Source organism: Notechis scutatus, chromosome 9, assembly GCF_049901735.1.
Source record: "Notechis scutatus isolate UNSWTSFEM ecotype Mainland chromosome 9, rNotScu1.2, whole genome shotgun sequence".
NCBI lineage: Eukaryota > Metazoa > Chordata > Lepidosauria > Squamata > Elapidae > Notechis > Notechis scutatus.
In genome coordinates this window covers 11,268,385-11,289,710 of record NC_142017.1, presented here as the reverse complement: position 1 = coordinate 11,289,710, position 21,326 = coordinate 11,268,385, and the positions used below count along the sequence as shown (strand labels likewise).

The 21,326-nt window shown below is 41.3% G+C and overlaps 1 long non-coding RNA gene across 1 annotated transcript in view; it reads left to right on the top strand.

Annotated features, from left to right (window-relative positions):
- LOC148129833 (uncharacterized) overlaps positions 1-21,326 on the top strand; it is a 304,663-nt gene that overhangs the window by 244,433 nt on the left and 38,904 nt on the right. The gene's annotated exons all lie outside the window — the stretch shown is intronic.

The window sequence follows — 21,326 nt, the reverse complement described above, 5'->3', positions numbered from 1 at the left end:
TTTAATCCAGTTAGAGTTTAAGCATTGTCATTCAGTCCATTAAGTCATTCACAGTATTTCCATCCAGTAAGACTCACTAGTATAGTCCAAGTTAAGAGTCCTTGCAATATCTTTATCAGCCGATAAAGATATCTTCTCCTCCTCCGGTTTCACTCTCCAGAGAAACAAACGCTGGATATTCAGTAGAATTACGCAGTAAATCAGCAAACAGTAGCAAACGATAACAGTTCAGTCACAGGCACTCACAGTCAGTAATCACAGTTAGTCACAGTAAGACACAGTTAGTCGCAGTAGCACACAGTTAGTCGCAGCACACAGTAACAGTAAGCTTTCCAGCTTCTAATGCTTCCTTATATTGTAACTTCTAACCGCACCCTTAATCGGCTAATTGCCTGCTGCATTTTGCTAAAAGTGATAAGCACTTAAACCATGATATCTAAGTTTTATATATTTATTCACCCAAACCATATTTGGTATCAATGTTATACCTAACATACTCCCTTTTGAGTGAAATAAATATATAATACCTTTACAATCTAACCCCATATTTTTCACAACTCTCCTGGTGCTTATTGGCACCTTGGGCTTTAGTAAAATTATCAGCTAAATTGTCCTCCGACATACAGTACTCTAGCTGAATCATCTTACTTCTTACAGATTGTCTCACGTTTAGGTATCTTAGATCTGTATGCTTGCTCCTTGTTTTTACTCCAATATTTGTGGCCATATTGAATTGCTGCCTGATTATCTTCATGTATAATTATAGGATAATCTACAGTTATACCTATATCAATTAACATTTGTTTATACATTATTAATTCTGTACATAACAATGATAAACAGGAGAATTCTGCCTCCATAGTAGACAAACTTATATGCTGTTGTCTTATTGACTTCCAGCCTATTAATGTATTACCCAGCATTATGGCTGTTCCTGAAGTCGACTTTCTAGTGTCTCTTTCTGATGCAAAGCTAGCATCTGCATATGCACTCAGAATTAAATCACCCTTTGGTTCTAAATACAATGAATAATTCATTGTCTTTTTAAGATATCTTAATATCCTCTTAGCTGCATTCCAGTGTCTTTCACATGGTGCAGAATTGAATCTAGCCAACTGATTCACGCAGTACGATATATCTGGTCTAGACCAATTACTAATATAACTCAAACTACCAATTAAAGATTGATAAATCACCTTATCAAACTCAGGGCTTTGTTCATCAGTGTTGCTAAACTCCTGACTCATTGGAGTCTTAGCTGGCTTACAAAGATCCATCTTGTAATCTTTTAGCAATTTGCTTATCTTATCTTCCTGAGATATCTTAAAACCTTTCCGTGTTTTCTTTATATTCAAACCGAGATACTTCTTTATCTCCCTAATTGCTTGATCTTTATTCTCTTTCCTAATGATGCTATTATTTTATTTGCTTCATCATTAGTTTCAGTTATCAATGCAATGTCATCTGTGAATAGTAATAATAATGATACTTTCCCATTTGTCTCCCTCTTAAACAGACATGGATCGGCTAAACCAGCTTTAAATCCTATATTGTCTAGTTCCTTTACAATATACTGGTTCCATTCATAGCCTGATTGTTTAAGACCATAGAGGCTTTTCTTTAACAACCAACAATCATTATTATCCTTATTTTCACTTTTAATACCAACAGGTTTTTTCATATAAATAATATGTTTTAATGGGGCGTGCAAGTAAGCAGTTTCCACATCTAAATGGTTAACTATATAGTTTTTACTAGCTGCCCACACTAAAGCTGCTCTCAAGGTTGCTGCCTTAAGACTAGGTGCAAACACCTCATCATAGTCATTAGCATTCTGCCTAAAACCTTGGGCTACTAACCTTGCCTTATGGATTAAATTACCATCTTTATCTATTTTTACCTTAAATATCCATTTGCAGCCAATGGATTTCTTTCCTGCAGGTAATTTGGCATTTTCATACACCTTCATATCACTTAATGAATTCAGTTCCTTATTCATTGCTGCATACCATCTTTCTTTTTCCTTAGTAGGATACTTTTTAATTTCTTCTACAGAATTAGGAACTTGATTAATCTGGCACACTGTGTTAGCCTGGTACCTATCAGGCGGTCTAGATACACGTGTAGTTCTTCTGGGAATTACAGGGCTTACAGGAGGACTTTGTTGAACTACTACCTGTTCATCTTCCTCATCCTGTTCAGCTATTGAATCTGTTTCTTCCTTTATGGGCACTATTTCATCCTGTATTTGTCTCTTTACTTTATTTTTAAAGTTACAGGGATAACTAATGGGATTTCTATAGGATTCAATAATTACATCTTTATTGGCATCCTGTTCTAATTTCTCCCATCCTTCATGTTCTAGAAATTGGGCACTAGCACTACATAACACTTTAGATGTGCCTTTCTCCCAAAATCTATATGCCCTATGGTTTGCCTGATAACCAACGAAGAAAAATCTTTTAGCTCTATGTTGCCCTTTTTTTCTGAGTTGTGCAGGAATATGCACCCATGCTGGTGCACCAAATGTGTGCAGGTAACTTAGGTCAGGTTTCCTGCCATGCCATCTGGTGAATGGTATTTCACCTGTTGTTGTATTAACAACGTTGTTCAATATGTTATTAGCACACATTGTAGCCTCCCCCCACAAAGAATCAGGTAACCCAGAATCATTTAACATTGTTCTAACCATTGCCTGTAGTGTTTGGCCTCTTCTTTCAATAAAAGCGTTATGTTCTGGCCTGTATGGAGCAGACTTCTTATGCTCTATTCCAGCTACCTTAAGTCTGTTCTGGAATTTGTTATTAATAAATTCCTGTACCATTATCTGTCACCAGGGTTATCAGTTGTCGTTTAGACTTTCTTTCAGCAAACCTAAGCCAATTGAAAAAATGTTGATATGTTTCAGTTTTGCTTTTCATTAAATAGCAAAACCCATATCTAGAATAATGGTCCATAATGCTCAGTATATATCTAGCACCCCCATACTGGGTTTCTTTGGACCTATGATGTCTGCAAATACTACTTCTAAAGGTTCTTTTGTTTTGAAACCATTTAGCCTATTTGCAGGCAATACTTTGCTCTTATCTTCACAGCAAACATTACAACGCAAATATTTATCACAAGGTTTTAACCTTATTCCTTCAGATAACTCAACTGTACGTTTTAGCATTTTAAAATTTACATGCCCCAAACGCCTATGCAATAAATGGATACATTCATTATGAGGTTTTATATTATTAAATACAGTCTGAGCCTCCCCTTTCTTACTATTATCTAAGACATATAATGTTCCATTTAAAGCTGCAGTTACCCTTTTGTTATCTTTTTCAATTATGCAATTATTATCTTTAAAAGTAATTACATAACCTAATTTATCTAATACCCTTACTGAAAGCAAATTAAACTTTAGTTGCGGTACATACAACATTTTTATATCCTGGTTTATGTACGGACAACGTGCAAAACCTTGACCTTTCGCTTTCAGGTTCCAGCCATTGGCAAGTGATATATGTTGAGAACTTGTAGACATTTTTATAAATTTTGTCTTATCTCTTGTGATGCAGTGGGATGCGCCACTGTCAACCACCCATAGATTATTCTTCACATCAGAGTTGCTAAACGTGGCTAGTTCAAATGCTTTCTTTGGCTTTTTTACATTCTGGCTTTTTCTCTTTTTGCAGAATCTTGCCAAATGTCCTCTGCCTCCACAATTAAAACACTTTTAATTGTGTATGCCGTTGAAGATAAATTCTCTTCTTCCGGGTGCTTTACTTTGCTTTGCTGGTTTCTTTCAAGCTTTGAAGATAATTTCTCTTCTTTCTTATCTTCTCTCAGCTCGCCACGCCACGCCTTCTTCTGGCTTCTTCTAGTAGCCTGCCTGTTATGTCGGTTAATGAGAGGCTTTCTTTTGGCAATACCTCTAACGAAGTCACATAGTCATCATAGCTTTGATCTAATGAAGATAATATTATGTAGACTTGTTGCAGTTCATTAAATATAAGCTCTTTTCTTGCAAATCTTGAAAAATGCTCTTCATACAGTTTAAATGAACTAACATATCTCCATTCCTCTGAAGATGCGTTTGAAAAGCTTCCGTGTAAGATTTATATGTGCTCCTACACTGTCCCGAACATAAATCTTCCTGAGGTTCTCCCAGCAGTTTGCAGCATTTTCTTCTCCACGAATATGGACAAGCTGCTGATCACAGAGAGTCAGTCCTATGATGCATAAAGCCTGCTCATTCTTCAGTTTAAAGTCTTGTAACTTTCGTTATCATCATCATTAGCAGGATCCCAGCTACTCACATCTGGTGGGTTTGCTATAATGTCCCACAAACCTTCTCAGTAGAATTAAACTACATTTCATTGACCATGAAACATAGTTTGTTCCATCCAGCCTGGATATCATGGACAGTTGTGACAAATTTACTTGTGCCATTACTCTTCAGATATTTTGACTATTTTAAACTAATTAAAACAGTTTGTTTTTACAGTAATGTAACTCACACCAACTCTCTCTGCTATATCCTGGTTAGTTAGACTATGCTGCTGGGCCCATAACCAATGTTAGGGTTTTGGAAATTAACCCCTAGAAGAGTATTGCAGCAGTAGTCAAGCCAGGAAGGGCCCCAGAGTATGCACACACTGAACACAAACACTGTTTGTAGTTTAAATAGTTTTTAATCCAGTTAGAGTTTAAGCATTGTCATTCAGTCCATTAAGTCATTCACAGTATTTCCATCCAGTAAGACTCACTAGTATAGTCCAAGTTAAGAGTCCTTGCAATATCTTTATCAGCCGATAAAGATATCTTCTCCTCCTCCGGTTTCACTCTCCAGAGAAACAAACGCTGGATATTCAGTAGAATTACGAGTAAATCAGCAAACAGTAGCAAACGATAACAGTTCAGTCACAGGCACTCACAGTCAGTAATCACAGTTAGTCACAGTAAGACACAGTTAGTCGCAGTAGCACACAGTTAGTCGCAGCAGCACACAGTAACAGTAAGCTTTCCAGCTTCTAATGCTTCCTTATATTGTAACTTCTAACCGCACCCTTAATCGGCTAATTGCCTGCTGCATTTTGCTAAAAGTGATAAGCACTTAAACCATGATATCTAAGTTTTATATATTTATTCACCCAAACCATATTTGGTATCAATGTTATACCTAACAGATATGATAGATGATAGATAGATAGATAGATAGATAGATAGATAGATAGATAGATAGATAGATAGATGATAGATAGATAGATAGATAGATAGATAGATAGATAGATAGATAGATAGATAGATATAGATGATAGATGATAGATAGATAGATAGATAGATAGATAGATAGATAGATAGATAGATAGATAGATAGATATAATAGAATATAGATATAGATAGATAGAATATAGATAGAGCAAAGGTTTTTTAGAGTAGAACAGAGAAGATAGACTAATAAGAGTTGGAAGGGAGCTTGGAGGTCTTCTAGCCAACCCCCTGCTCGAACAGGAGACCCGATATCATTTCAGACAAATGGCTGTCCAGTCTCAACTCAAAAGCCTCCAGGGATGGAGCTTCCACAACTTCTGGAGGCAAGCAGTTCCACTGGTTGATTGCTCTCCCTGTTAGGAAATCCCTCCTAGGTTGCTTCTCTCCTTGGTTACTTTTTGGTTGGTTAGTCCGCATGTTTTCATGAATTCCTGAAGAGGGTGATGGGCACAGTTTGTTGCTTCTCCTCCTCCACCACGTCTTCCTTCGGAGTAGGCCAGCTGTATCTTTTTAATCACATAATCCTATCCTATTATTTTTTCTTAATATGCTCATATTGTACGTTATTAGCTTTGCAGTCGCTCAAACCTCTGGCGTGGACCAGCAGCTAATGCAGAGAAAAGGGTGCGAACTCTTGGCTAAGTTCCTCAGCCCAAATTTCTCTGATTGTATCTCCCTAAGACAAACCCCATGTTGTTTTCACACTGATGGTGTTAGCTAGTTGGGTAATGAAAGGTCTGCAAGAAAACCGCCAAGGTCAGAGGGCACCAAGGGCCCATCGTTACATCCCTGAGCTATAAATACTCTCTTCCGTGTTGTTTTTCTCAGCTCCCCCATAGGAAAATAATTATTCTGCAAGAGTTTAGCTAAATATCTCATATTGGGGCTATGTGAGGAGGAAAGAGTCTTAGTTTTCTTCCCACAATGCTCTGGACTTGCAAGCATGTGAGGTTCGTGCATTGTAGAGACAGGATGCTCAGCAGTTGGTGCTGTTGTCACTTGCCAGGCAACACACATATACACAAATAGATAAATCCTTGAAGGTAGGGGGAGAAAAGAAGCTTGTTCTATTTTCATTTCTAATGTCAGACTCCAAATAACTATTGGAATGTGCTTTCTCTCTCAATCTCTTTTGACCCTGGAGAAATTCAGAGAATTCTTCACAATGTTTCAGTCTATAGATAGGATGAAGAATTTAGACAGTTCCTGCATAATTCCCTCTCTCTCTTTCTTTCTTTCTTTCTTTCCTTCTTTCTCCCCCTCTCTCTCTTCCTTTCTCTCTCTCTTCCTTTCTCTCTCTCTTCCTCTCTTTCCCCCATCCCTCTTTCTCATTTTTCCTCTTTTCCCCCTCTCCCTCTTTCTCTCTTTTCCTCTCTCTCTTCCCCCTCTCTCTTTCCCTCTCTCTTTCTCTCTCTTTCCCCTCTCTCTCTCTCTGCCTCTTCCACTCTCTCTTCCTTTCTCTCTCTCTTCCTCTCTTTCCCCATCCCTCTTTCTCATTTTTCCTCTTTTCCCCTCTCCCTCTTTCTCTCTTTTCCTCTCTCTCTCCCCCTCTCTCTTTCCCTCTCTCTTTCTCTCTCTTTCCCCTCTCTCTCTTTCTCGCCCTCTTCCACTCTCTCTCTCCTTTCTCTCTCTCTTCCTCTCTTTCCCCCATCCCTCTTTCTCATTTTCCTCTTTTCCCCTCTCCCTCTTTCTCTCTTTTCCTCTCTCTTCCCCCTCTCTCTTTCCCTCTCTCTTTCTCTCTCTTTCCCCTCTCTCTCTTTCTCGCCCTCTTCCACTCTCTCTTCCTTTCTCTCTCTCTTCCTCTCTTTCCCCCATCCCTCTTTCTCATTTTTCCTCTTTCCCCCCTCTCCCTCTTTCTCTCTTTTCCTCTCTCTCTTCCCCCTCTCTCTTCCCTCTCTCTTTCTCTCTCTTTCCCCTCTCTCTTCTTTCTCGCCCTCTTCCACTCTCTCTTCCTTTCTCTCTCTCTCTCTTTTCTAGGACGTCTTTAAGATGAAAAAGTTCTCCAAAGCCTTTTTAATCCCAATAAAATCCCCCCCGAAATAAAACATGAACACAATCCACCTACATCAGCGGTTGAAACCATTCTATTATAGGGTTGAAATCAGATTCAATCACAAACTTAAAAAGCCCAGGAAATTACTATGCGGTAAATACCTGCAACTACTCAAGAAAGTTTTCAGTGAATCTATACGTTTTTAGCGATTCTTTAAAAGTTTGCCACGAGGGTGTCAAATAGACCGTAATGATAACACACAGGAGTAAAGTGTTTGTAGCAAAGATGATCTCTCTGATGTTTACCAATTACCAATTAACCAATGGAATAGCTCGCCTTCAGAAGTTGTGGGCGCTTCATCACTACAGCCTTTCAAAAAGAGACTGGACCAGGGCTGGGCTGCTGGGGGCTCGGAGGAGTTCGGGAGAGCCCCTAGCTAAGGTTCTGTGCAGTTTGGAGAACCCCCAAATCCCACTCCTGGCTGGCCCCGCCCACCTCTCCCCTCCCAGGGGTCCCCACGCTGCCCGTTTTGGATGCAGGTAAGTGCAGGATGCGTGTGGAGGCTCAAGGAGGGCGAAAAATGGGCCTCCAAGAAGTTCCGGAAGGCTGGAAATGGTCCAGTTCCAGGAGGCCATTTTCGTCGTCCTGGAGGCCCGGGGAGGCCAAAAACACACACACACACACCGCACTGCCATGGTGTAGGAGGCCAACTAGGCCACACCCACCCAGCAACCGGGCAGAGGACCCTTCGCTAAAATTTTTGAAGCCCACTCCTGGACTGGACAACCATTAGTCCAGGGGTGTCCAACCTTGGCAATTTTAAGACTTGTGGACTTCAACTCCCAGAATTCCTCAGCCAGCAAAGCTGGCTGAGGAATTCTGGGAGTTGAAGTCCACAAGTCTTAAAGTTGCCAAGGTTGGACACCCCTACATTAGTCTGAAATGATGTACAGTAAGGTCTCTTGTTCGAACAGGAGGTTGGACTAAGACAGTGATGGGATTCAAATTTTTTTACTACTGGTTCTGTGGGCGTGGCTAAGTGGGCGTGGCTAAGTGGGCGTGGCAGGGAGAGGATAGTGTAAAATCTCCAGTCAGAGGTGGGATTTGCCAGTTCTCCAAACTTCTCAAAATTTCCACTACCGGTTCTCCAGAATTGGTCAGAACCTGCTGAATACCCACCTCTGGACTATAACACTTCTAAGGACCCTTCCAATTCTATTATTCTATGTTCTCACCTAAGAACCTCAGAAAAATTATTCCGATTCTTCCCTCCTGATCTCACAGGAAACTCAGTCCCATTCTGAATTCAAAACCCGATTCCCCCAAACCTAATAAGCTCTATAGCTTGGATTGCCAGTAACAGGTTATCAACTGGCCATGGAGTTCTTGATCTAACCGACGCTAATAAATCAGCTCAGAAATTGATTCTTTTTTCCCCGCCCAATTACCAGGCTGTGCCATCAATCAAAACAAAGAGAAACAAAATGGCTTCCCAGATTCCAGAGGCATGCTATGTTGATCCAACGGAATCTTTCCCATGGGAGTTGTATTGTCTCCGGGGTCAAGAGTGGGCGCTCCAGGAAATTCTTGGTCAGCATGGTCATTCCCTGTCCGTTTTGACGAGTGGGACTTTCCACCCATTGATCACCTTCTAAAATTCAGGATCGTGTCAGTACCCAGGTATTTATCTGGGGGCAGGGTGGTGGATTAGCAGAAAGCTGGTAGTTCCTTAACAGATGTGATTCAATTTAGAGCCTTGGTTTGACCCTATTTTTAATTTGCTTTTAATTGTCTCTTAATTCTTAAGAATAAAAGGTAAGAGCCAATTTTGTAGAGCGATTAAGGCATCAGGCTAGAAAGCAGGAGACTGGGAGTTCTCGTCCCACTGTAGGCATGAAAGCCAGTTAGGTGACTTTTGGTCAATCACCCTGTCTCAGCCCAATCCACCTGGGGAAAATAGGAAGAGAATTAGATATATTTGCCACTTTGAATTATTTATAAAAATCACAATGGCCAAATTTTTGTACAAAGGTGTCCCAAAGGTGCTTTTTCAAGAGGCAACTGGACTACCTTGTTTTTCTTTGAAGACATTTCACTTCTCATCCACGAAGCTTCTTCAGCTTTGACTGGATGGTGGGGAATGGAAGGATTTGCACTCCTTGTAGACAACTGGTCATTTGCAGGACCACTGTTTGAAAGAAGGGTCAAAGAAGCCATCTGTGTCAAAATTGAACAGCCCTGTGCCCTCTTTCAACAGAGGGGCAGGGATAAGACATCATTTATCTCCAGTCTACAACACAATCCTTTCAGCAGTTCCAAGAAGGCTCCATACCCATTTGCACTACTCAGGTGACCCTGACGACACAGGTAAACCTCCAGGAGCCTCAAGGACTTTCTAAAAGGATGCAAAGGACCAGCTGTCTGCAGGGAATATAAATCTTTCCATTCCCCACCATCCAGTCAGATCTGAAGAAGCTTCTTGGAGGGGAAGCAAAACATCTTTGACCTCCCCCCACTTTCCTAAGAGGTCTGTAGGGGGCGTGCATAAGCGCACCAACGTGCCTAACGTGCCTGTCCTATTGTTTCTTTTATTTTTTATTTTTCTTATATGTATCCATGTATTCATAACTATGTTTTTACTTATACCTATTATCTTGTAAGCAATTGACAAAAATAAATAAATTAAAATTTAAAAAAAAACAGAAAGTCCAGTTGCCTCTTGAAAAAACACCTTTTGGGTAACTCCCCTTTAAGGTAAAGGTAAAGGTTCCCCTCCTTGCACATACATGCTTGTCATTTCCTGCCTCTAGGGGGTGCTGCTCATCTCCGTTACAAAGCCAAAGAGCCAGCGCTGTCCGAAGACAACTCCGTGGTCATGTGGCCGGCATGACTAAATGCCGAAGGCGCACGGAACGCTGTTACCTTCCCGCCAAAGGGGTCCCTATTTTTCTACTTGCATTTTTTACATTCTTTCGAACTGCTAGGTTGGCAGAAGCTGGGACAAGTAAAAGGAGCTCACTCTATATATGTAATGTAGTTGTTGGGAGATTATTGTTATTAGTTTTTAGGTGATAATTAAAGTTAAATGATTATTGGGATTAAAAGGGGGATGAATTAAATGATATATAAGCTATAGGAGTGGCACACTCTAATTGGTAATTGTGGGGGGATTTTTCTTTCTTTTTTTTAATGTTTGAATAGAGATGGAATTTTTGAAATGATGAAATAAGAATATGCAATGAAATTGCAAACCTGACGGATAAAAATGAATCAATGAATCTGAAGATATGAGAGTTATTTAAAGTTTAAGGAAATAGGTTAAAAAATGAATTGAAAATTGATAAAATAAGCTGGAAGAAAGTATTTGAGAAAAATGATAGAAAATATGTAAGGTAATGATAAGATATGAAATTAAATGTGAAAGATGGGTATGTAATCAAAGTCATGTTTGTATGTAAATATGATGGCCTGGAATTATGCTGTTCACTAAAAAAAAAGATGTTTTTAAAAATGTGGAAAACTGAAATAAAATTTTATTTTTTTAAAAAAAAGTAACAGGAGCTCACTCCATGATGTGGCGCTAGGGATTCGAACCGACAAACTGCTGACCGTTCTGATGTTCTCTAATCTGGTGGCTTATAGATGGATTTGGGCTATCACCATGCCGTAGGCTAGCTACTTGGATTGTAGTCACAGAGACACATCAGATAGGGAAGGGGGCTGTGCAACTAACTGAAGCCTTGATATGGGTGGACCACAAAATTTAAGCCTGCAGAAAAGCGTCCTGCTGAAACGGAGACCACATCCAGGAAGTGCTTGACTTACAGTTGACTGGTTGTAGATCTGTCATGCTATAAAAAGACATGTCATTAGCATGTCTCCCAGTGTGCGGGCAGGATGGAAGGAACACGCCTTTTCGTCACTGTGGTCTAAAGACATTGTGAGCGAGCACATCACATTCTTCTTATTAGATTGATTCTTGCATTTTACGTCTTTGCTTCTAATGAGAAGCCTATGACTAAAAGATCTTCAGAGGAGGAAAGAGGCTGCGAAATTGTATGCTTTTCCAATCGTACCCAGTCACACAACCAAATTATATTTCATTCAATTTTTTTTCCTCTCTAGATTTCCGGGCAGGAAGGACGCAAGTATCTAAGCAACAACAAATAATATCACTTCAATTTTTCCTCCCCCTTTAGAAGGCTGTTGGAAGTGATCACACTCAAACATTACTGACGCCTTTGCCTTTATCAAAATATATTCACAAAATGAAAAGGCAATAAGAAGACACTGTTGCCGTCTTGGTATTTTCCTTTTGCATAGAAAAGGTTGGTGTATATACAATGATTTGTGTTGCAGACCATTCCATTTCAAGGGCCAAGGGGGGAGGGAATTCCTGGCAATAGGCCAGGTAAAGGCACCTCCCACCTTGGTTAATTGAATTTTAAAGGTATACATTTTTTTGTATTGTTTTAAGGTTTTATGCTGCATTTTAATGATATGACCGTAAGCCACCCAGAGTTGGCTCGGCATAAATGTTTAGTAATAAACAACAGACAAACAAAGTGATACATTTTAAAAAGTCTTCCATTCCATCCTATGGAGAGTTGTCAAAAAGCAGATTTATGTGTCTGATCAGGCTCCCTTTGCATGTTTAAGCACTGAAGATTCACCTAAACAGGTAACGAAAGAAAGATCTGTGAGAAAACCACCAAGTTCAGAGAATGCCAAGGACTCCAAGGTTCCATCTGAGCTACAAACGTTCTATCAGGCTTTCTATCATATCTATCTATCTATCGTAGAAAGTTAGCACCCACCCCTCTTCTAGAAGAGCAAAATATTTTAGGAAATGAAGAAACATGGTTTTTTTTAGAGGCAGGAAGCAGACTCACTCTTAATAGCTTCCCCACCTTTCTTAATAGCCCTCAGCAGATGTCAGCACTTAAGAGATAAAGAGATATATAGCTCTATTCATAAGCAAATCCCCTGCAGCAAGGTCTTAACAAAGGTAGGGTTAGCCCTCAGCCACAATAGGAATTTCCCAACAAGCCCCTTCATTGCATCAGCCCAAACTTCAACCAAACTTAGCTCAGACAAACCCCTAGGATTTGTACATGGGAGTCTGACAACAGCCAATAGAATACATGTTCTTGCATAGGAACAGAAAGCTCAAGTTCAAAGCCCAAGATAAGGTATAAAAACCCCTCACTCTCAACTCCATGTGGTCAGCTGCCCAGAACCACAAACCCATGTGGTTCTGCTTCATCAATAAACCATCTTTCCAATCAACCTCCATGTTTCCAGTACCTTCCTCCAGGCTTGGAACCAGAACTGGATTTTTTCCAACTATATCTATCTATCTATCTATCTATCTATCTATCTATCTATCTATCTATCATTTCTATCAGGCTTATCAAATCATTGCATGCTTCTGGGTACCACATTTTTAAAAGGAGGGCGAAGTAGGAAGGAAGGATGGTCCAAAAAGTTGGACATGTTTAGTTTGGGAAACAAAGTGGAGACTTTAGAGGTGTTTTTAGATACCTGAAGGTCTATCATTGTGAAAACTGGAGCTTTGTTGCCAAAAGCAAGAACCAATGAATGGAAATGACTGAGAAGTGAAGCTGAAATCGCTGTTTTTCCTATTTTCTTAATGATAACAAATGTCCGGTTTTGCAATTGGCAACATTAGGACTCAGTAATCAAATTCTCCTTGCATTAGAAATAACTTCTGAGAGTTGCATTCTCATGGAGAAGGATTAATAGTTGCTGAGTTGTTCTCCTGCATTTGTGATAGATAGCACCTGGTTTAAACCAAAGGTATTTTTTCTCCTTTCTTTACCTCTCTAAAGCATCTTCTATGAACTGAAAGAAACCAAATGAATGACAGTTCTCTCGCGCCATCTGGTGGTGAGAAAAAAAAATCACACAGGAACTGCTTTCAATTCAGTGTCATCTTTTAGTAATACATTTATTTGTGGATATTTCTAAATCAGCCATTATCTTGATGTCCTCTTTTCTTCCAATTGCACAAATGTATTGGAAAGCTTGGGCGGGGGGAGGGGAAATATGTCTTTGAACATCAGAAAAACTCTGAACGTTTTTCAGGTTACCCTAATCAAATCTAACTAGCAAAAAAACCTGATATATTTTACTTGTATGTCTTTCCCCAAAGGCTTAAAATCATAGAAAACTCTTGCTGGTTTGCCATTCAGTTGCCAGTTGACCCAAAATCAAACTTTACATTGTCTTTGGACCAAATTAAGAGGCCTCCTTCCCGGCAGCTCACCTCTGTATCCTTATTATCTTGTAAACAATTGGCAAATCAAATAAATAAATAAATAAATAAATAAATAAATAAATGATTGTTTGCCCTGCTCCCCATTTTGGGGGGGCAGGGAGTGGGTTAGCATCTTCCCAGCTGGGAAAAGAGGAATCCAGGGAAATGACCCAAACACTGCCTATGGGATTTAGCCATTGATGGCAAATTGGGAGAGCCCTTCTCTCTCTGCTGCCTACAAAATTATGCTTCCCTAATCAGAATAAACGACATTGTATGGTATGAGTGTGAGATTCTGCCTGTTGCTTTCTTTTCCCAGCTGATCTCTCCTGATTCGGTTCCTTTTCTTTACAGGACCTGGGGTGAAAACTGCTTTCCCCACTGATCAGGTAGCTGTATATTTTTTGTAATTCAGTGGGCTGAACCCTTTCTTGTTTCACTTGAACTCAAAACCTACAGGATCAAACAGCAGGCAAACATTGGGAGTGTACATATGTGACAGGAATGTCCTTTAAAAAAACCCATCAGTAAGTTAAACTGAGCCCTGTCTAACAGTGTTTGCAGTAGGAAAGCTGCCACAGTCACCTCTAGGCTGCTTTAACAGAGGGATAGAATTAAGATCACGCGAACTGTTAATACCACTACACACACACACACACACACACACACACACACACACTAGAAAAAGTGCAGAGAAGAGCAACCAGGATGATTAGGGGACTGGAGACTAAAACATATGAAGAACGGTTGAAGGAATTGGGTATGTCTAGTTTAATGAAAAAAGGACAAGGGATGACATGATAGCAATGCTCCAGTGTTTAAGACAAGGGGGTCAACCTAGTTTCCAAAGCACCTGAAGGCAGGACAAGAAGCAACTGATGGAAACTAATCTGTGATGACCCAGAGTGTAACACAGACGTAACAAAATCCAAAACGTAAATAAACGTCCTTTAATGCCTCCAACTTGGCCCCGCTGTTCAATAGTTCTCAGTTGGAGATAAAACGTACTCAAAAATAGTCTTCAAAAGAAAGTAATACAGTCCGAACTTAATGAGCAAATAAAAAACCAAACCAACTACAATGATGAAATTTCCACAACGGACCAGGATAAGTAATTACCAACTTCAAGGAGATAACAAGGCACAGTCTGTTGGAAGGATGCCAACCAAGATAATTTCAGCCCAAAATAAAACACACTTTGCTTCTGGCAACGCTGTGTTTTAACCGTCTCTCTTATATATGATTCTCCCCAGCTGCAACCAATGAGGGGGATCATGGCCGCTTCCTCTGTCGTAAGCCAAGTTGTTGCCTTCTCCGTTCCTCCCTGCATGTCCTAGGATGAAGAGGGGATGGGCCTGGGTCCTCCTCTGACTGCCCAGCCGGCCTCTGCCCTTCCCCAGCCTCCTCCACAACCTCCGGAGCCACTCCTCCACTCCCTGTTGGCTGTTCCCCCTCTCCCTCAGAGTCCGACTCTACCAAGGGCGTGACATAATCAAGGAGAAAAGCAACCTAGCACTAAGGAGAGATTTCTTGACAGAACAATCAGTGGAACAACTTGCCATCCAAAAGTTGTGGGTGCTCCGACAACGGAGGTTCTTAAGAAGAGCATGGACAACCATTTGTCTGAAACGGTACTATAGGGCTTCCTGCCTGAGCAGGGGGTTGGACTAGAAGACCTCCAAGGTCCCTTCCAACTCTCTTATTCTGTTATCTTCTGTTAAAACAATGGTGTGAATGGAGAGGCATCAGAATGGATCAAAATCATAACACATGTTTATTGATCAGCAGAGGGAGCTCGTCTGTCAGTGCTTCTTGTCCCTCTGTACCTCACTGCTTTCTAACAACCCATGAAAATTGGTCCCTTGGTGATCCTCCTTGTTTCACATGCAATTTAAAAAGCTTGCCTCTTGGTACTTTGTGCAGAAATTCATGAGCCGTGCCCAACTACAATTGCCCAAGGCCAATTCTTGCATTAAGATTGCGGCCTATATATTCAGTCTCCTTTTGTGTTTTGGTAGAGAAGTTGCTTGCTTAAATGAGAAGTCCTTCTCGAAGAGAAAAGGCCCTACTGATTCCCCCCTTGTACACAATTCATACACAATTATTGTACGTAATTTTATAAATTATACAGCGAGGCTCCCAGACCTTGTCCTTTTGAGTTGATATATAGTGGTTGCACAACAAGCATTGGAGCTTAAAGCAAACCCACGCAAGTGCAAAATCCATGTAAGATAAGGAGTCCTTAAATCTAGAACACATGCAGTTAAGCAAGAAAATGCAACCAGCCAGATGCAAATCCAGCTGTTTGTATTTGGGGTCACAGATGGCTGTGATTGGAGATCTCAAAGAAACCTTATTGTGACATGAACAACATCGGCTTTCCCCTAGACTCCTGTTTATTCTGTCTTTCTGAATTATCTCGTATAACTGCAAAGTCTGTTCCTTTCTGAAACAAGCCAACTTATTTATAAAACCAGTTTGTTGCAACAAAGTTGATTAATTATAAATGTAGGATTTTTGATGTAATGTTATATTGTAGGAAAGTGGCTATTTTTTTGAAATAGCCAGTGGCTTCAATGACAACATGGATTTATCCACTCAGAAATTCTTCTTAGTTTATTTGCCCTGCAGTTGTGGCCAGTAATCGATGTTCCTTTTTTTTTTTTTAATACAGCTTATAAACAATTCCATCACTTTTTTTTTTACTTGTTTTGCCTTGCAGAAAAAACATCTAATAATGGCATGCAAAACATATTAAATTCAAAACACCTATTTCATCTTTCAAACTGTCGTTTTGCATTTTAAAATCTGATTCGACATTTTGGTCAGACTCTTAAGCTCAAAACAGCCACTTTGAACATGAAGCAGCTGCTTTGAGTCTGAAATCCTTCCGAAATAATGTTTCAGACTTGAAGGAAGACAAAATGATTCCAAAATGACCGAAACAACATTTAGTGCTGAAATTGGGGTGTTTCAAACTCTTTGAATTAAAAAAAAAATCCTTAGTAAGACCACACCTAGACTACTGCATCCAGTTTTGGTCACTCCATTATAAAAAAGATGTTGAGACTCTAGAAAAAGTACAGAGAAGAGCCACCAGGATGATGAGGGGACTGGAGACTAAAACATATGAAGAATGGTTACAGGAATTGGGCTTGGCTAGTCTAGTAACGAGAAGGACCAGGGCAGACAGGATAGCGGTCTTCCAATATTTGAGGGGCTGCCACAGAGAGGAAGGGGTCAAGCTATTTTCTAAAGCGCCTGTAGGCCAGACAAGGAATAATGGATGGAAACTGAACAAGGAGAGATTCAACCTGGAAATAAGAAGAAACTTTCTGACAGTGAGAACAATCAACCGATGGAACAGAAGTTGCCCTCGGAAGTTGTGGGAGCTTCATCACTGGAGGCTTTCAAGAAGCGATTGGACTCCCATCTGTCAGAAATGGTGTAGGGTCTCCCACTTGGGCAGGGGGTTGGACTAGATGACCTACAAAGTCCCTTCCAACTCTGTTTATCTGTTATCTGTTAAAAGATTTCACACCTCACTAGAGATATTCTTCTGAGTCAGTATCTTTGGTGTACAGGTAGTCCTCAACTTACAATCACAATTGAACCCAATATTTCTGTTGCTAAGTGAGACATTTTTTTTTTCACCTCCGTGTTATGATCTTTCTTAACCACGATTGTTCATTTTAATCCCTTCGGTTGTTAAGTTAGTAACACAGTTGTTAAGTGAATCCGGATTTCCCCATTGACTTGGCTTGTCAGAAGGTCTCAAAAACTGATCACATGACTCCGGGACACTGCAACCATCATAAATACGAGTCAGTTGCCAAGTAGATGAATTGTGGCCATAGGGATGCTGTAACGGTCCTAAGTGTAAAAAAAAGGGGTCAGGTCACTTTTTTTTCCAGTGCCGTCGTAACTTTGAACGGTCACTGAATGAACTGTTGTGTCAGCTTCGGAAGTCATATTAACACCAGACGCTTCCATGCTGCCACATTCTTGAGCCTGGGAAAAATGGGAGGGGGGAATTTCTTGGAGTGTATGTGGTTAGACATAATAGCATTCTTTTTTCTAAGCCAAGGTCATGTTATTTCTGCACCTGGGTGAAGGGAAGTCTCAAGCTGAGGGGAATGGTGATTGGGGCATGTGATGCAATGAGGGCTGTGAGAGGTGGATTTATAGTTTTTACTTATTGCAAGGAAACCCAAAACTTTCAGATTCGGGATTCCCCAGATGTGCCAGCTTACTAAAAAAGAACTTTGGAAAGGATGTGTCATGCCCCTGTTGGAATCTGATCCCGAGGGGGAGGTTGAGTAGCTGACAGGGAGTGGGAGCGTGGCCCCAGTGGCTGTGGAGGAAACTGGGGAAGGGCACAGTCCGGCTGGGCATTCAGAGGAAGATCCAGGGCCACCCCCTCTTCATCCTAGAGCACATAGGGAGGAATGGAGAAGGGAGCAACGTGAGTTACATGAGTTACGGGGAAGGAAAGGGCCCTGATTCCCTTCATTGGCTGCAGCTGGGAAAACAGGATTTTCAAAGGACGTTTGCGCACAGCACAAAGTGTGCATTATTTTTGTTTGTCAAGTCTGGGTTCTGGTATCCTCCCAACTGTGTGTGTTTCGTTATCTTTTGAAGTCTGCAATTTCTTATCCTGCCCTGTCTCATTAATTGCTGCAGCTGTGGTTTGTGTTGGTATTTATTTATAATTTATATGTACTTTGGGTTCGGACTGAATTTCTTCCCTTTAAAGACTGTTCTTGGGAGAGTTTCTTCTCCAGCCGAAGATAACTGGACATTGGGGACCAAGTTGGAGGTATTAAAGGGACTTTATCTACTTTTGTGACTTTGTTGCTTTTGTACCACATCCCGGGTCATCGCAGGATGTCTGCCTTGGAGTTATTGGTTGGAGTGGAGTTTTTCTGGAACACTGACAGTAAGTCAGGGACAATCTTTATTGACGATTTCAGAAATACGAAACTGCTCCAGACCTCATTTTCATATTACTTTTTGCATGTAACAAAAATGCCTACAAGTTGGCTTGTTTAGCTGTTGTGACTCCTCACTCCAGCATGACGAAACCCGGCAAGTGAGTTTTGCCTTGTCATTTCTCTCACAAGAAACCTGCCCATCTTTTAAAACGGTTGTCGTTGTGATAAGAAGAACCAGCTATGATGGCTTGAGTAGCTGGAGGAAAACTGAGAGATGGATTTGTAAGAAGCTACAGGGGGATGTCAAAATGACAACACATATCGCTCCATCATTGTGCAAATGATGCAGTCATGTATTTATGCCATGATGCCTGACCTAAATATGCAAGTTGCGCCATTTGTAGAATGACATCATTACACCTGTGATATCATTTGACCATTTAAGATGGCTATGCAATGGATAATATGAGATGGAGATAAATAATTTTGGGTCGATAAGGCTCTGGCGCTTTCGGCAAGGTTGCAGTGGCCTGATTCACATGTCAGAGTCACAATCCATTTAACCACACTTCACACTTTTTCTCCTTCATGAGCTGTGTTCCCTCGGTACACTTAGCCATAAATCTTGCTTGGCAAGCCACAGTGCCTGGTTGATCTAACACGCTGCACTAAAAAGCAAGCAAACTATGATATGTTACAGCAAGAGATGGAACTGGGCTTGGCTAGTCTAGTAAAGAGAAGGGCCAGGGGACACATGATAGTGGTCCTCCAATATTTGAGGGGCTGTCACAGAGAAGAAGGGGTCAAGCTATTTTCCAAGGCACCCGAAGGCCAGACAAGGAATAATGGAAGGAAACTGAACAAGGAGAGATTCAACCTGGAAATAAGGAGAAACTTTCTGACAGTGAGAACAATCAACCAATGGAACAGCTTTTGCCTTCGGAGGTTGTGGGAGCTTCATCATTGGAAGCTTTCAAGAAGAGATTGGACCATTTGTCAGAAATGGTGTAGGGTCTCCTGCTTGGGCAGGGGGTTGGACTAGATGACCTACAAGGTCCCTTCCAACTCTGATTATCTGTTAATCTGTTAAGGTCCCCAAGGTGCTTTTTCAAAAGGCAACTGGACTTCGTTTTTCCTTGAAGACGTTTCACTTCTCAGCCAAGAAGCCTCTTCGGTTTTGACTGACTGGTGGAGGATGGAAGGATTTATATTCCCAGCAACCAGAGGATTGCAAGGAATATAAATCCTTCCACCCTCCACCAATCAGTCAGAACTGAGGTAGCTTCTTGGATGAGAAGTGAAACATCTTCAAGGAAAAAACAAAGTTTGGTTGCCTTTTGAAAAAGCACCTTTCGGACAACGATGACTTGGATGGCTGAGAATCTTCTTCGACATTAAAACTACAACATGGCTACGTTCAAGGTGGGAATCCAACTCAGGTATCCTTCTGAGGAGGCAGAACTGGTTAAAAATCAGCCATTTTCCACTGGATAAAGAGGGTTGACCCCTGGAAGGGAGAACAGAACAATTGTGTTAGCATAGTAGAGTAGCGGTGAAGCCTGTAAGCGCTTACTACAAGTTTACTACAAGCGTTTACTATCAGGTGTGTTGGGGATAGACGCAAATGGCGTCTTTTGCCCCATGTGGAGGATGAAGTCATGCCACATGCCCCTGTGGCAGTGCCCTGTGCCCAGACCCAAGAGAGGTAGGCAGGAAAAACAAACATGCTGGGGAAAACAGAGGCAGATGTGTGGTGAGTAAAATAGGCCATAAATTGAACAGCTGGGAGCCGTGCCACTTAGAATCCCCAGAGCCCTGGTCAAAAGAGAGAGAAAGAGAGAGGGGGAGAGAGAGGGGAGAGAGAGAGAGGAAAGAGAGAGAGAAAGAGAGAGAGAGAGAGGGAGGAGAGAGGGGAGAGGGAGAGAGAGGGAAGAGAGGAAGAGAGAGAGAGGGAAGAGAGAGGAGAGAGAAAGAGAGGAAGAGAGAGAGAGGGAGAGAGGGAGAGGAAGAGAGAGAGAGGAGAGAGAGAGAGAAAGAGAGAAGAGAGAGAGGGAGAGAGAAAGAGAGGAGAGAGAGAGGGAGAGAGGAGAGAGAGAAGAGAGGAAGAGAGAGAGAGAGAAAGAGAGGAAGAGAGAGGGAGGGAGAAAGAGAGGAAGAGAGGGGGAGGGAGAGGGAGAGAGAGGGAGAGAGAGAGGCAGGGAATTCGAAGTTGGCAACAAAACAACTGCCCCAATATTTTTCTACCTTTTCCAGGACCCTGAAATAGCTCAACAGCAAGAGATGGAGATGCCAGCTAAGTTTTCTTGGTAGGGGCAGTCACAACACGGCAGAGAGGAGGAGATGACAGCCTCAACCTCAGGGGTCTCACAACAGGAACAATCCTGGAAAGGGCCCAGTATAGCCCAGTTGGCTTATCCTGCTGTATTATAATCCAATTATTATGTGCAAACCCACACATCAAATTGTGGCCTTCCGATATTGCTGGAGCCCAAGACCTTAAGGAGGCTGAAAGATGGTGATGTCAACTCGTAAAGCATTCCTATCCCTGTTTTTGAGTTGCCATAAACAAGGGGGCTGGGAGCAGGGCAGCAGTTTAAAACTAGAAGTACATTCCACCCTTATCTTACAAAGATTGTAGCTAGGCTACCGGATCTTCTGCCCACAAAAATCCTTCATTGGAGAACATGATTGATGACACCCAGCCTCTGAACATGCTCCATTGGAGAATCTGATTTATGATACACCCAGGAGGGAGGGGAAAATCAGGGTCGCAGGTGATTGTAAATTACGTATGCTAAAGTCGGCTTCATTTAGGTTAATGCCAACATGTTGCTCCTAATAAATCTTCTGAATTATT